This window comes from Balaenoptera physalus, assembly GCF_965194825.1.
Source record: "Balaenoptera physalus genome assembly, chromosome: 3".
Classification (NCBI taxonomy): domain Eukaryota; kingdom Metazoa; phylum Chordata; class Mammalia; order Artiodactyla; family Balaenopteridae; genus Balaenoptera; species Balaenoptera physalus.
This window is the reverse complement of record NC_138890.1, coordinates 154,116,859-154,130,125: the sequence shown is the minus strand read 5'-3', so window position 1 is coordinate 154,130,125 and position 13,267 is coordinate 154,116,859. Positions and strand designations below refer to the sequence as shown.

The window sequence follows — 13,267 nt, the reverse complement described above, 5'->3', positions numbered from 1 at the left end:
CGTGTTTGTAGTCTACATTTTAATTGCATCCTTTCAGAAAACTTGAATAGGTCTACTAAAAACAATTTTCCTTTCGAGTGTGGCACTCTTTGTCCTTCTGAGAACAGAAAGATGATGATTTATTCCTGGATCCTTAATAGTTTTGGTTGCAATAAGTTAGTTATGCTCACAATTGAATGTCAGGATTGTAAAATAATCAAAACAGCCTTTCCAAACTTAGTGTGGAGAAACTGAACACACGCAAGCACAAAGATATGACTTCACCTCCTGACAAAGAAGGAGGAGGAGATTCCTGCCCAGACTGATGTCCCAAAGAAACAACCATGATTGTGAGGCATGGCATCCAGGGGGAGTTAAAGTCTTACTATTTGAGGTAATTTTTAAAATTGAAAATGTGTACAAGTTTCCTTCTATGAATGTAGTCAGAACATGTCAAAAAAGAACGGAATTCAACTCTCTGAATTCAGTCTCAGAGGTTTCAGAAAATAGTAGGGATAGTCACCTGAAGCAATTAGGCTTTTGAGAAGAATGGCATATAGGCCACTGCTCTAGCTGTCCCTGAATGGGAATTGGAGACAAGGGCACAAATCTAGGTTTCTGGAGCTGTCCAATCAATAACTAGTGCCTTTGAAATACAAAATTCAGGAAACAATCAATGTATACTTAGGATCATTTGGTGATACAAAATAAATACGCCTGGAGATGGAGATACAGCTACTGATCTACAGTGCACAGAAAACTGGATACACTGAGTAGAGTGACAAATACATGGTGTGCTGAAGAGAAGAGCTGTGTTGTCCTGTCAGGTACTGAGATTAAAATCTGTTTACAAAAAAAAATAAATAAATAAGAAAAAATAATCTGTTTACAACATTCAGCAAAAGAGGGTTGGCTCCCTTTGGAAATTTATTTGTACTTCAAAGGATGCTAAATAGAAACAGGATCGAAGATATATTTGAATGAAATATGCTGTATTTGAAGTGGAATCATCTCCCGTCTTTGGTGAAAATAGCTCTCATAATATTCCAGAAGCCAGGAGCACTATAGAGAGATTGTTTGGGTGGAACTACCAAACACACTTACTTATATTAAATTAATATCAATAGTAGTCAATACACTTTGATCATTTTCTATGTGGAGTAGTATGCTTTATGTGGCTTATGTTATTTAATCTCTTCAATTAATCTATGAGGAGTCACTCAATGTTTGTCAACATCACAGATTAATAAATTGTGTTTAATACAGATTAGGTATCTTTTCTCAAGATTATGAAACTAGAAAGCATCAGAATAAGAGTTTTCAAACCCTTATTTAGCAAGGCAGTATATACTTCCTAATGCATATGATTAAGAAACAAGTTATCTCATACTTTATGTATATGTTATTTGATACTAAGAGACTTAGTCAATCCTTCTGAGGGTACAGGTAATGGTAAATGCTTTTTCTTTCCACCCAAAATCTTCAGATAAAATGTTTTTAAGTGAATTGACTGTAAATAAAATTTTAATTTTATCTTAACAATATGTTAGAAAGATAGTTTAAAAAGTTTTTCCTAATTCAAGATGATTTATATAATTTATATAATGTTCACATTAATTAAAACATGGTAACTGGGGTATACGTATGGATAATTAGAGTAAGTTGGTAAGCTAAATTTTCTGTGTCTAACATAGATTATAAATTTGAGTGGACAAGAAAAATATGTTGCAATATCCATTTAAGCAACAGCAGCTTCTTATTACAAACACCATGCTTAATATAACCATCCCCAGATATAAGTGAAAAATATCTGATTATCACAGTTTTGTTTTTGCTTTTTTTAGTAAACAAAAGAGATATTAAGTTTCAGAATGATGAGCTCAAGTTTCTTATTCCATGTGTCATTAGGATAAGTGGTATATAAATATTCTCCAACTTTGTTCTACATCTTCACAACAAAGTGCAATGATAAACTGATGCTTTGCAATCTGAAAATCACATTTGTCACTTATTTCCTCTAAGGGCGTCAGATTGAAAAACCTTTCTGATTTATGATCTGTGCTTCAATTACAGTTGAATTCAAGACTACATGAAAGAACTTGGTGCTGACAGTATTCAATTTTCACATGTATATGGTTTTCCAAGACACCATAGTTTTCTGCTCCTTGTCCTTACTCATCTGTCTACTTGCATCTTAGATTAAAGATTTTCAACCAATATGCTTATTTGAAAGGGCCTTGTTTGAATTTTAGTGTTATTATTTTGCTGCCCCATTTATACCTTATACTTAAATAAATTGCTACTCCCCACTCCTATAGCTTGTTACAAAGTCTCCACTGTGGATTACAAAAATGTTTCATAATATCTGACCCTGAGGTGGCTAACATGATTCCAACATATTATCTACAGGATAAATCCAAGCACCTCAAGGATAGATAGGTGTAGAAAGATCAAGTTAACAAAAACTAACACTTATAATATGAAAAAAAAAACACTAGAACAACATGCAGTGCTTAGCAAACAATATACTGTGAAGAATATGAATATTACAATGTCTATATTTGTTGTCACTCACATAGAAGTGTGGTGATATCATTAGTCATTGAATTAGCCTAGCTAGATTTTGATGGCTAAGAACACTCTACAAATAGGCATCTTGATTTTTTCCACTGAGATGGGATTGGAATTTCAGTTCTCCAACTAAGAGATGTTTTATATCAACCCAACTTGACATAATTAGCCAATTCTCAATTTAATGTGTCATCCAATCTCTCCCCACTGATGTTCATAAATTTTGTATACACTCTGATTTCATTGGATTATTCATTATTTTTGACTTGACTCTCTATTCCAAGGCAAAAATAAAAGGTTTTATAGTACATTATAGTAGTTGCTAGATCAAATACCTAAATTTTAGCTTCTTTTCACATTTATAATCATAAATCTATTAAATTAATTTCCAGAATATTTTGAAATATAGGTGGATTGAGATACACATTCTTGTCATGTTTAGATACGTCTGTTGGTACTTATGCTTTCTTTGAATTTTATTAAACATTGAACTGATTTTATCCAGTATAAAAATATATTCTCTCTTAAGATTTAATTGCTATTTACTAGTGATATTTGAGATTTGCTTTTTTTAAAATAATGCAAGTCAGTCTGTGGTTTGACACAGCAAAGTCCATTTCAACTTATAGCTCAGAACTATTTAAATAATATGAGAATTAGTTGATTTTAGGTATATGAAAACTTCCTTTCTAAAGACCTGTGATTCTTGTACCTTTCAACATGGTAGTTTTTGTAGATTTTTTTAAAAATTTCTTCATTATTATGGTACTAGTCAGTATTCTTCTCATACATTAATCAATGATGCTAATGTATCTTAATATAAATTATCAATTTTATTTAGTAATTAAATAAATTAGCATTGAATTATTTTAAAAATGCCTTATGATTTTACAATGTTTATATTAGGAGCCATCAAGCCCTAAAATATTTTTCCTGAAGAGATACGACAAGATTTTATATAAATTTTGAGTAAATGCTTATTTTTGCCTTTTTTCTACTTTATTTCATATTCACACCACAATAATGACTCTTTTAATTTAAAATATAAACCATAGAGGTTTCCTTAAAGGTGGCAGGGGAGGACCAGAACAGTCAAAGACTGAGTGACAAGTGGGGTTGGGAATCACTGAACGGTCTTGATGGACTCAAAGTTGCTGGCGGCTTGGAACTGCATCTGGTAGGACAGTGGATGAATCTTGCAACTGCAGACTTTGGACATAAACTGGTTAGTGGGCTGCTTGGGCCGGCATTCAGTGTGCACCGTGAAGAGCATTGTGACGGAAACTGGTACCCAAGTAGGGGCCTTCCGTGTGGTGCTTCCTCGATGGTGTCTTAGGTGTGGAAACGTCCATGCACTTGGGGCAGTAGAACTTCACCAGGGCCTCACCTGGGGTGTCAGAAAGGCTATTGGAAAGCATTGGCTTGTTCTCACAGCATACATGTGGCAGTAGCGAAACTCTCCCTGCTGGTACTTTTCCAACATCTGGGTGGTGCCATGGTTTGTGAGGATATAGGTGGTCTGGGTGAACCCATACAGCATCTTGGCTGGCTGCTTAATCAGGGTTCTCTGGTTGGAGTTGTCTTCCAGCTCTTCATCAGGCTCCAGGGCCAAGATCATGTCTAGAGCTTGTCTACAGTGAGGCACCTGCTCATTGAGTTGACTGAGATTCAATTTGTCCTGGATGGAGTCTTCATCCACTTCACAGAAGAATTCATAGTCATGGAGCCCACAGAACCAGTATAAACAACACTTCCTGATGTTTAAATCATTTTTTAAAAAATTTATCATTTATTTTTCCTTACTGATTTCCTGGTGCTTCTTTGTCTCTGTAATTTTGCTTCCTTGAGTGATCATAAAAGTCTTTGAAAGTTAGGGGTCTTTTTTTTTCTTTTGTTTTGCAAAGTATGTCATGATTAAAATGTGTTTCTACTTATTTTAATGAATTAATAAAAATATCATGGGAATGATATTTTTAATTTCTATGTACTTTTAAGTGTTTATTGAGCGTAGTATCGATAAAGACTAGTGACCACATCAAAAGAGTTCAGCTCAATGGATTGATTTCACATGTCAGAAGATACCTGCTTAGTCAGACTCAGATCAAAAACAGAATACCATTAACCTAGCACATTCTCATCTCAGTAAAAACTGTTCCAGTTAACTGCTCTCATGACTTCTAAAACCAGAGATTAGTCCTGTCTTTTTTTGTACTTAGTATTGATAAATTATGCATTATGTACATTATAGACGATCAGTTCCCATTGTGTGAATATTCCACAATTCTTATGGCTTCTCCTATGAGTGGACATTTATGTGGGTAGCTTCCAGTTTGGGCTTACAAATAATGCTATAATGAATATTCTAGTGCATGCCTTTCAGTGAACTTCTGAATGCACTCTTGTTGGGTTTAGGTATATATGTAGGAGTGGAGCTGATTATCTTTGGAACTGTGTATCTTCAGCTTTTGTAAATACTACAGTTTTTCAAACTGCCCTTATGCTTGAGTTTTCTTTTTTTTTTTCTATTGATACCTTTTTTTTTTAGTACATCTTTATTGGAGTATAATTGCTTCACAATACCATGTTAGTTTCTATTGCGCAACAACAGATTGTTGCACAATCAGTCATATGCATACACATGTCCCCATATCCCCTCCCTCTTGAGCCTCCCTCCCATCCTCCCTATCCCACCCCTCTGTGTCATCACAAAGCACCTAGCCGATCTCCCTGTGCTATGCTGCTGCTTCCCACCAGCCAACTATTTTACATTCGGTAGTGTATATACATCAATGCTACTCTCACTTTGCCCCAGCTTCCCCCTCCCACCCCATGTCATCAAGTCCATTTTCTATGTCTACCTCTTTATTCCTGCCCTGCAACTAGGTTCATGAGTACCATTTTTTTTTTTTTTTTTAGATTCCATATATATGCCTTAGCATACGGTGACATACTTCACTCTGTATGACAGACTCTAGGTCCACCCACCTCACTACAAATAACTCAATTTCATTTCTTTTTATGGCTGAGTAATATTCCATTGTATATATGTGCCACATCTTCTTTATCCATTCCTCTGTCAATGGACACTTAGGTTGGTTCCATGTCCTGGCTATTGTAAATAGTGCTGCAGTGAACATTGGGGTGCATGTCTCTTTTTGAATTATGGTTCTCTCAGGGTATATGCCCAGTAATGGGATTGCTAGGTCATATGGTAGTTCTATTTTTAGTTCTTTAAGGAACTTCCATACTGTTTTCCATAGTGGTTGGATCAATTTACATTCCCACCAACAGTGCAGGAGGGTTCCCTTTTCACCACACCCTTTCCAGCATTTATTGTTTCTAGCTTTTTTGATAATGGCCATTCTGACTGGTGTGAGGTGATACCTCATTGTAGTTTTGATTTACATTTCTCTAATAATTAGTGATGTTGAGCATCTTTTCATGTGCCTCTTGGCCAACTGTATGTCTTCCTTGGTGAAATGTCTATTTAGGTCTTCTGCCCATTTTTTAACTGGATTGTTTGTTTTTTTGATATTGAGCTGCATGAGCTATTTGTATATTTTGGACATTAATCCTTTGTCTGTTGTTTTATTTGCAAATATTTTCTCCCATTCTGAGGGTTGTCTTTTTGTCTTGTTTATGGTTTCCTTTGCTGTGCAAAAGGTTTTAAGTTTAATTAAGTCCCATTTGTTTATTTTTGTTTTTATTTCTGTTACTCTAGGAGGTGGGTCAAAAAAGTTCTTCCTGTGGTTTATGTCAAAGAGTGTTTTTCCTATGTTTTCCTCCAAAAGACCAGTGCCTGGTCTTACATTTAAGTCATTAATCCATTTGGAGTTTATTTTTGTGTATGGCGTTAGGTAGTGTTCTAATTTCATTCTTTTACATGTAGTTGTCCAGTTTTCCCAGCACCACTTATTGAAGCGGCTGTCTTTTCTCCATTGTATGTTCTTGCCTCCTTTGTCATAAAACAGGTGCTCATATGTGCATGGATTTATCTCTGGTCATTCTATCCTGTACCATTGATCTATATTTGTTTTTGTGCCATACCTTACTGTCTTGATTACTGTAGCTTTGTGGTATAGTTTGAAGTCAGGGAGCCTGATTCCTCCAACTCCATTTTTTTTTCTCAAGATTGCTTTGGCTATTCGGGGTCTTTTGTGTTTCCATACAAATTGTAAGATTTTTTTCTTCCAATTCTGTGAAGAATGCCATTGGTAGTTTGATAAGGATTGCACTGAATCTGTAGATTGCTTTAGGCAGTATAGTCATTTTCACAATATTGATTCTTCCAATCCAAGAACATGGTATATTTCTCCATCTGTTTTATGTCATCTTTGATTTCTTTCATCAGTGTTTTATAGTTTTCTGAGTACAAGTCTTTCGCCTCCTTAGGCAGGTTTATTCTAGGTATTTTATTCTTTTTGCTGCAATGGTAAATGGGAGTGTTTCCTTAATTTCTCTTTCTGATTTTTCGTTGTTGGTGTATAGGAATGCCACAGATTTCTGTGCATTAATTTTGTATCCTGCAACTTTACCAAATTCATTGATTAGTTCTAGTAGTTTTCTGGTGGTATCTTTAGGATTTTCTATGTATAGTATCATGTCATCGGCAAATAGTGACAGTTTTAATCCTTATTTTTCCAATTTATATTCCTTTTATTTCTTTTTTTTTCTCTGATGGCCATGACTAAGACTTCCAAAACTATGTTGAATAAGAGTGGCGAGAGTGGACATCCTTGTCTTGTTCTTGATCCTAGTGGAAATGCTTTCAGTTTTTCACCATTGAGTATGATGTTTACTGTGGATTTGTCATATATGGCCTTTATTATGTTGACGTAGGTTCCCTCTATGCCCACTTTCTGGAGAGTTTTTATCATAAATGGGTGTTGAATTTTGTCAAAAGCTTTTTCTGCATCTACTGAGATGATCATATGGTTTTTATTCCTAAAATTGTTAATGTGGTGTATCACATTGATTGATTTGTGTATATTGAAGAATCCTTGCATGCCTGGGATAAATCCCACTTGATCATGGTGTGTGATCCTTTTAATGTGCTGTTGGATGCTGTTTGCTAGTGTTTTGTTCAGGATTTTTGCATCTCTGTTCATCAGTGATATTGGCCTGTAGTTTTCATTTTTTGTGATATCTTTTTCTGGTTTTGGTATCAGGGTGCTGGTGGCTTTGTAGAATGAATTTGGGGGTGTTTCTCCCTCGGCAATTTTTTGGAAGAGTTTGAGAAGAATCGGTGTTAGCTCTTCTCTAAATGTTTGATAGAATTCGCCTGAGAAGCCATCTGGTCCTGGACTTTTTTTTGTTGGCAGATTTTTAATTACAGTTTCAATTTCATTACTTGTGATAGGTCTGTTCATATTTTCTAATTCTTCCTGGTTCAGTCTTGGAAAATTGTACATTTCCAAGAATTTGTCCATTTCTTCATGGTTGTCCATTTTATTGGCATATGGTTGTTTTTAGTAGTCTCTTATAATCCTTTGTATTTCTGCAGTGTCAGTTGTGATTTCTCCTTTTCATTTCTAATTTTATTGATTTGTGTCCTCTCCCTCTTTTTCCTGATGAGTCTTGCTAAGGGTTTATCAATTATGTTTATCTTCTTAAAGAACCAGCTTTTAGTTTTATTGATCTTTGCTATTGTTTTCTTCGTTTCTATTTTATTTATTTCTGCTCTGATCTGTATGATTTCTTTCCTTCCTCTGACTTTGGGTTTTCTTTGCTCTTCTTCCTTTAGTTGTCTTAAATGTAGGATTAGATTGTTTATGTGAGATTTTTCTTGTTTTGTGAGGAGATTGAATTGCTCTAAACTTCCCTCTTAGAACTGCTTTTGCTGGCCCCATAGGTTTTGGGTCATCATGTTTTCATTGTCATTTGTTTTTCTGTATTTTTTATTTCTTCTTTGATATCTTCAGTGATCTCTTGGTTATTTAGGAGTGCACTGTTTAACCTCCATGTTTTTGTGTTTTTTACAGTTTTTTTCCTGTAATTGATTTCCAATCTCATAGTGTTGTGGTCAGAAAAAATGCTTGATAAGTTTCAATTTTCTTAAATTTACCGAGGCTTGATTTATGACCCAAGATGTGATCTATACTGGAGAATGTTCCATGAGCACTTGAGAAGAAAGTGTATTCTGCCACTTTTGGGTGGAATGTTCTGTAAATATCAATTAGATCTATGTGGCCTATTATGTCATTTAAAGTTTGTGTCTCCTTATTAATTTTCTGTCTGGATGATCTGTCCATTGGTGTAAGTGAGGTGTTAAAATCCCCTACTATTATTTTGTTACTGTTGATTTTTCCTTTCATGGTTGTTAGCATTTGCCTTATGCATTGAAGTGCTCCTATGTTGGGTGCATAAACATTTATAATTGTTATATATTCTTTTTGGATTGATCCTTTGATCATTATGTAATGTCCCTCCTTATCTCTTGTAACAGTCTTTATTTTAAAGTCTATTTTATCTGCCGGCCGCTGGTAGGGGACTCTGACCCCCAAGGAGACAGGAGGAACCCCAGAGTGAACCAGTGGGATGTAGGCGGACCGAGAGGGGAGGAGAAGTGGAGCCCAGACAGGATTGGCGTCCCTTGGGCCAGGGAGCTTGCTGAGTTCCCAAGCCAATTCTGCCTCCCTCCAAAGCCCCATCCAGGCAAAGAAAAAATATTAAAAACAGCAAGTCTAGCTGTGGGGAGACGCTAACTCTGCGTGTTCCCACACCACCATCTTGACTCCTCCCCTGTGCTTGAGTTTTGAGGTGCATAATTTACTTTGATATTTATAAGAAATCTAAAAACTCAGCTTTTATTTTCCTATTTACACAAACTTTCAGAAATGTGTGTTTTAACTTCAAAATATTTTTATCACATTTTGTTATAATTACTAGTTTTATAACATTGTGGTAAGAAAATGTGATGTAAACCCTTATAATTTATCTGTTTTCAAGTGTGTAGCAATTTATTTTAAAATGTCCAAATTATGTTGGAAAAATAGGAGACAGAAAGTGGATAGAGTGAGAACATAGTTACATAGAAAGAACAGCCTACAGTTTAGTAGTTAAATTACCTCAATTTCCTTTTTCTATTATCTTCTTTTTATGTTGAAATTTTTTCCTTTTTCATACTATCATTGGTTTCTTATTACCTTCTCTTTTACCTTCTTATCATTTTTTTCTGACACTCAATGGTTTCAGACTAATCATATCCCTAATTTAGACTGGTATATTTGTAAATATCAATTGACATTTCTTTCATTCTTCATCACTTTTTAAATATATTTTGTATATAATAATTTTTTTTAACATTTTTGTCAAATATTTGGGTAATCTGTTTCTCTCTGCGTATATGTAGTTATCTCATCTTTAAAACTCAGACCTTATACTTTGCTTTTGATTCAGGAATTTAACCAAAAAAAGGATTATTGCTGTGACATTTATAATCATATTAATGTTTCTTTTTGTCTTAGGGCCTCTAGTGTGGTTGTAATTTTTAGATTGTGTTTTTTACTTTCTTAGCAGTATTTTTTAATCTCACCTAAACCCATTTTTGACTCATTATTCCTTTTTCATTCCAGCCTGTTCTTCCCATCTAATTAGTTATTGCTGTTTTATAGACGTTATGTATTTTTATGTGATTATGCCAACAAAAGTTTTCCTGAAATTCCTCCTAGGTCATTGAGTGTTTTTTTGACACATATGTACTGGGCTCCTATTTTCCAAAAATGAGTCTAGGTCTTGGGGACTGATCAGCTAGCAAGAAAAAGTTGAGTTCTTGCACTTGAGGAACTTGAATTCTGGCAGGGGCAAGGGAGGCAATCAATAAACAATAAACAATTTGGAAAATAAAAGAATAAACATAGTAGATAAAAATTCATGTTATGAAAAAAATCTAATAGACCAAGAGTTTTCATAGTACATTGGGGCAGCTGATGTGGAGTGGTCAGGTGTGGCCTCTGTGAGGAATGAAATTGAAGGAGTAAGCCAGGCGATTATGTGGGGAAAGTATCATTATTTAGTTTAATACAGTCTTCGCTCCAATTATTACAAACAAATGTAGAAATGCATTATCTCTCTTTGGATGAACTTAATCTGGATACTTTATCAGAATATTTTAAGGTATATCATGAACTACAATTTGATAATATAAAACTTAAAGAGCCAGTTAAAAAATTTGAAGTTGATTTTTTAAATCATTAATTTAGAACAATTTTACATGCTTCCAATTAATTTAGAGATTACCAAAAAAGGGGCATTTAAAAAGCATTTGATCTTCAGAAAACCTTTACTAAGTCATTATAAGCTCTTAAAATCACTCTCCTTTGAAAAGAAAATCATGTGTTCTTTTGTGTAATCCATCTTAAACTTTAAAGTTATTCATTCTGGGCAAAAGAAGTTTGCTCAATATTTTCCAGAATAAATATTTCTAGATGCACAGTAAGTTAGCAAAAGATGAGAATTTGTCAGTATTGGACAAAAATCTAAATATTTCTTATTAATTTTCCATAAGAATGATTAGAACATAGATGTTCAAAGGTTAGGCCTAAAACAGTAAAACAAGATCAAAATGTTTATAAAGTTCTTTAAGTTAAATAAATAAAATACTTTATTAGCAATTTTAAATATTCACAATTTATAATTCCATGAGTATATGTTTATATATGTGTCTTCATTGACATATTCAGTTAGTGTAAAAAATTTTGATTGTACTTTTAATGCTGAATTTCCACTGAAATATCAGCCTTAGAATGATTTAATAAAGATGCCCACAAATGTCACTCAGAAAAGAACAAAAAGTATAATACTTCTAAACACTTCAAATATTGTGTCAGATAAATATTTTACTAACTAAGCTACCCTAAGTAGGAAACTTTGGTTGAGTTTCCGTGTACTGTGTACTTTTTATATACTATATACTTCTGAGTCTTCAGTTGCTAAAAATCAAAGATGACTTTAATGGATTTCAAGCACAACTTTTCTGAAATTGTACTTTTCTAACTTATTCACAATTAAAGTTTGTGAATATATTTCCCAAACTCATGCTGATGTGTCATTAGAAATGATTCTTAATCACTTAGTATAATTTCTCAAGTGAATCACATATAAATGGTTATATTATAAAATTGCTGTCCAAAGGAATATCACATAATTTCAAGGCAGGACCAATCCTTATTATCCTTCAATTTATATAAATAATTAAGTTCATATTTTGCTAATAATCTGCAACTTTGAAGGAAATTGTTGTCAGGCATTTTAGAACATTGTTTTAGACCTCTGTAGGATCAAAACATAAATGAGATAAAAAGTTCATGTTAATTTTTCACATATACTTTGTCCTAAACATAAATGGAAGCTGTATAAAAAAGTAGATAATTGCTTATCTCAGGCACTACAAGAAAAGATGGTATGAGCATTGCAAGATCTATTTCAAAGTCAAAAGAAAGAAGATTCAAGTAGACATTAAATATAAACAGTGCTGACATAAACAGACTGGCCTATTGGTAGCCAATAGCTGAGGAATATTTATTTTAAAGTGGAACAACTTTTAGCAAACAACTTTGTCAGTAGAAGTAACTGCACGTACACACACACAAGAGAATGTTAACACTCTTTGTATGCACTTTAAAACATAGTTTAACTTTCCACAGAAGAGTGAAACTCTCTATATTACGGGGAACATGTTTTAAATACAAAAAAAAAAAAAAAATGTCACTTGGATGTTTCTAAATAGCAAGGAGCTTAAATCCCTTCCATGTCCACTGATACTCTGGAATATTTCGTAGGAGTAGTGTACAGGCAAAAAAGATGAGTGAATAATAGTAAAACCAAGGCAAATATATACCTTATATTTCCAAACTTTAATGTTCTTAAGGAAAAGAACAATTGCTTGCTTTAAAAGTAATGATCATAATTATTTCTTCTATATTATGACTATTCAAAACTTTGGTGTTATAAATTAATACAGTAATATTATTACAAGAAACATCTGACTATTAATTAGTCAAGCTAAATGATACATATTGAATGAAAAGTTTTATAAGACCAAGGTTCAGCTGCTACTTAGAAATAAGTGCTAGACATCTTTTCTCTCTCAAAAAAGAAATTATATATATATATATATATATATATATATAATTGCATATATATATACACATACACATATATGTATGCATGAATATCTTGTATAACACCAATACATTTATTTATCAATTTAGTTATGTAAAAGTTGGTTCTTTATTTTTCTTTAGCATCTTTATTGGAGTATAATTGCTTTACAATGTTGTGTTAGTTTCTGCTGTATAGCAAAGTGAATAAGCTATATGTATACATATATCTCCATATCCCCTCCCTCTTGCATCTCCCTCCCACCCTCCCTATCCCACCCCTCTAGGTGGACACAAAGCACCGAGCTTACCTCCCTGTGCTATGCAGCTGCTTCCCACTATATAACTATTTTACATTTTGTAGTGTATATATGTCCATGCCACTCTCTCAATTCGTCCCAGCTTACCCTTCCCCCTCCCCTTGTCCTCAAGTCCATTTTCTACGTCAGCATCTTTATTCCTGTCCTGCCCCTAGGTTCATCAGAACCTTTTTTTTTTTGTTAAGATTCCATATATATGTGTTAGGATACAGTATTTGTTATTTTCTTTCTGACTTACTACACTCTGTATGACAGATTCTAGGTCCATCCACCTCACTACAAAACTCAATTTTATTT

At 33.7% G+C, this 13,267-nt stretch overlaps 1 pseudogene across 1 annotated transcript in view; it reads right to left on the bottom strand.

Annotated features, from left to right (window-relative positions):
* Positions 1 to 440: 440 nt before the first annotated feature.
* The window catches only part of LOC309656854 (casein kinase II subunit beta pseudogene), a 212,155-nt pseudogene continuing 199,328 nt past the window's right edge, over positions 441 to 13,267 (bottom strand). The window contains exon 2 of the transcript XR_014268335.1: positions 441 to 6,702. The product of XR_014268335.1 is annotated as a casein kinase II subunit beta pseudogene (transcript). The remainder of the gene's footprint in view (positions 6,703 to 13,267) is intronic.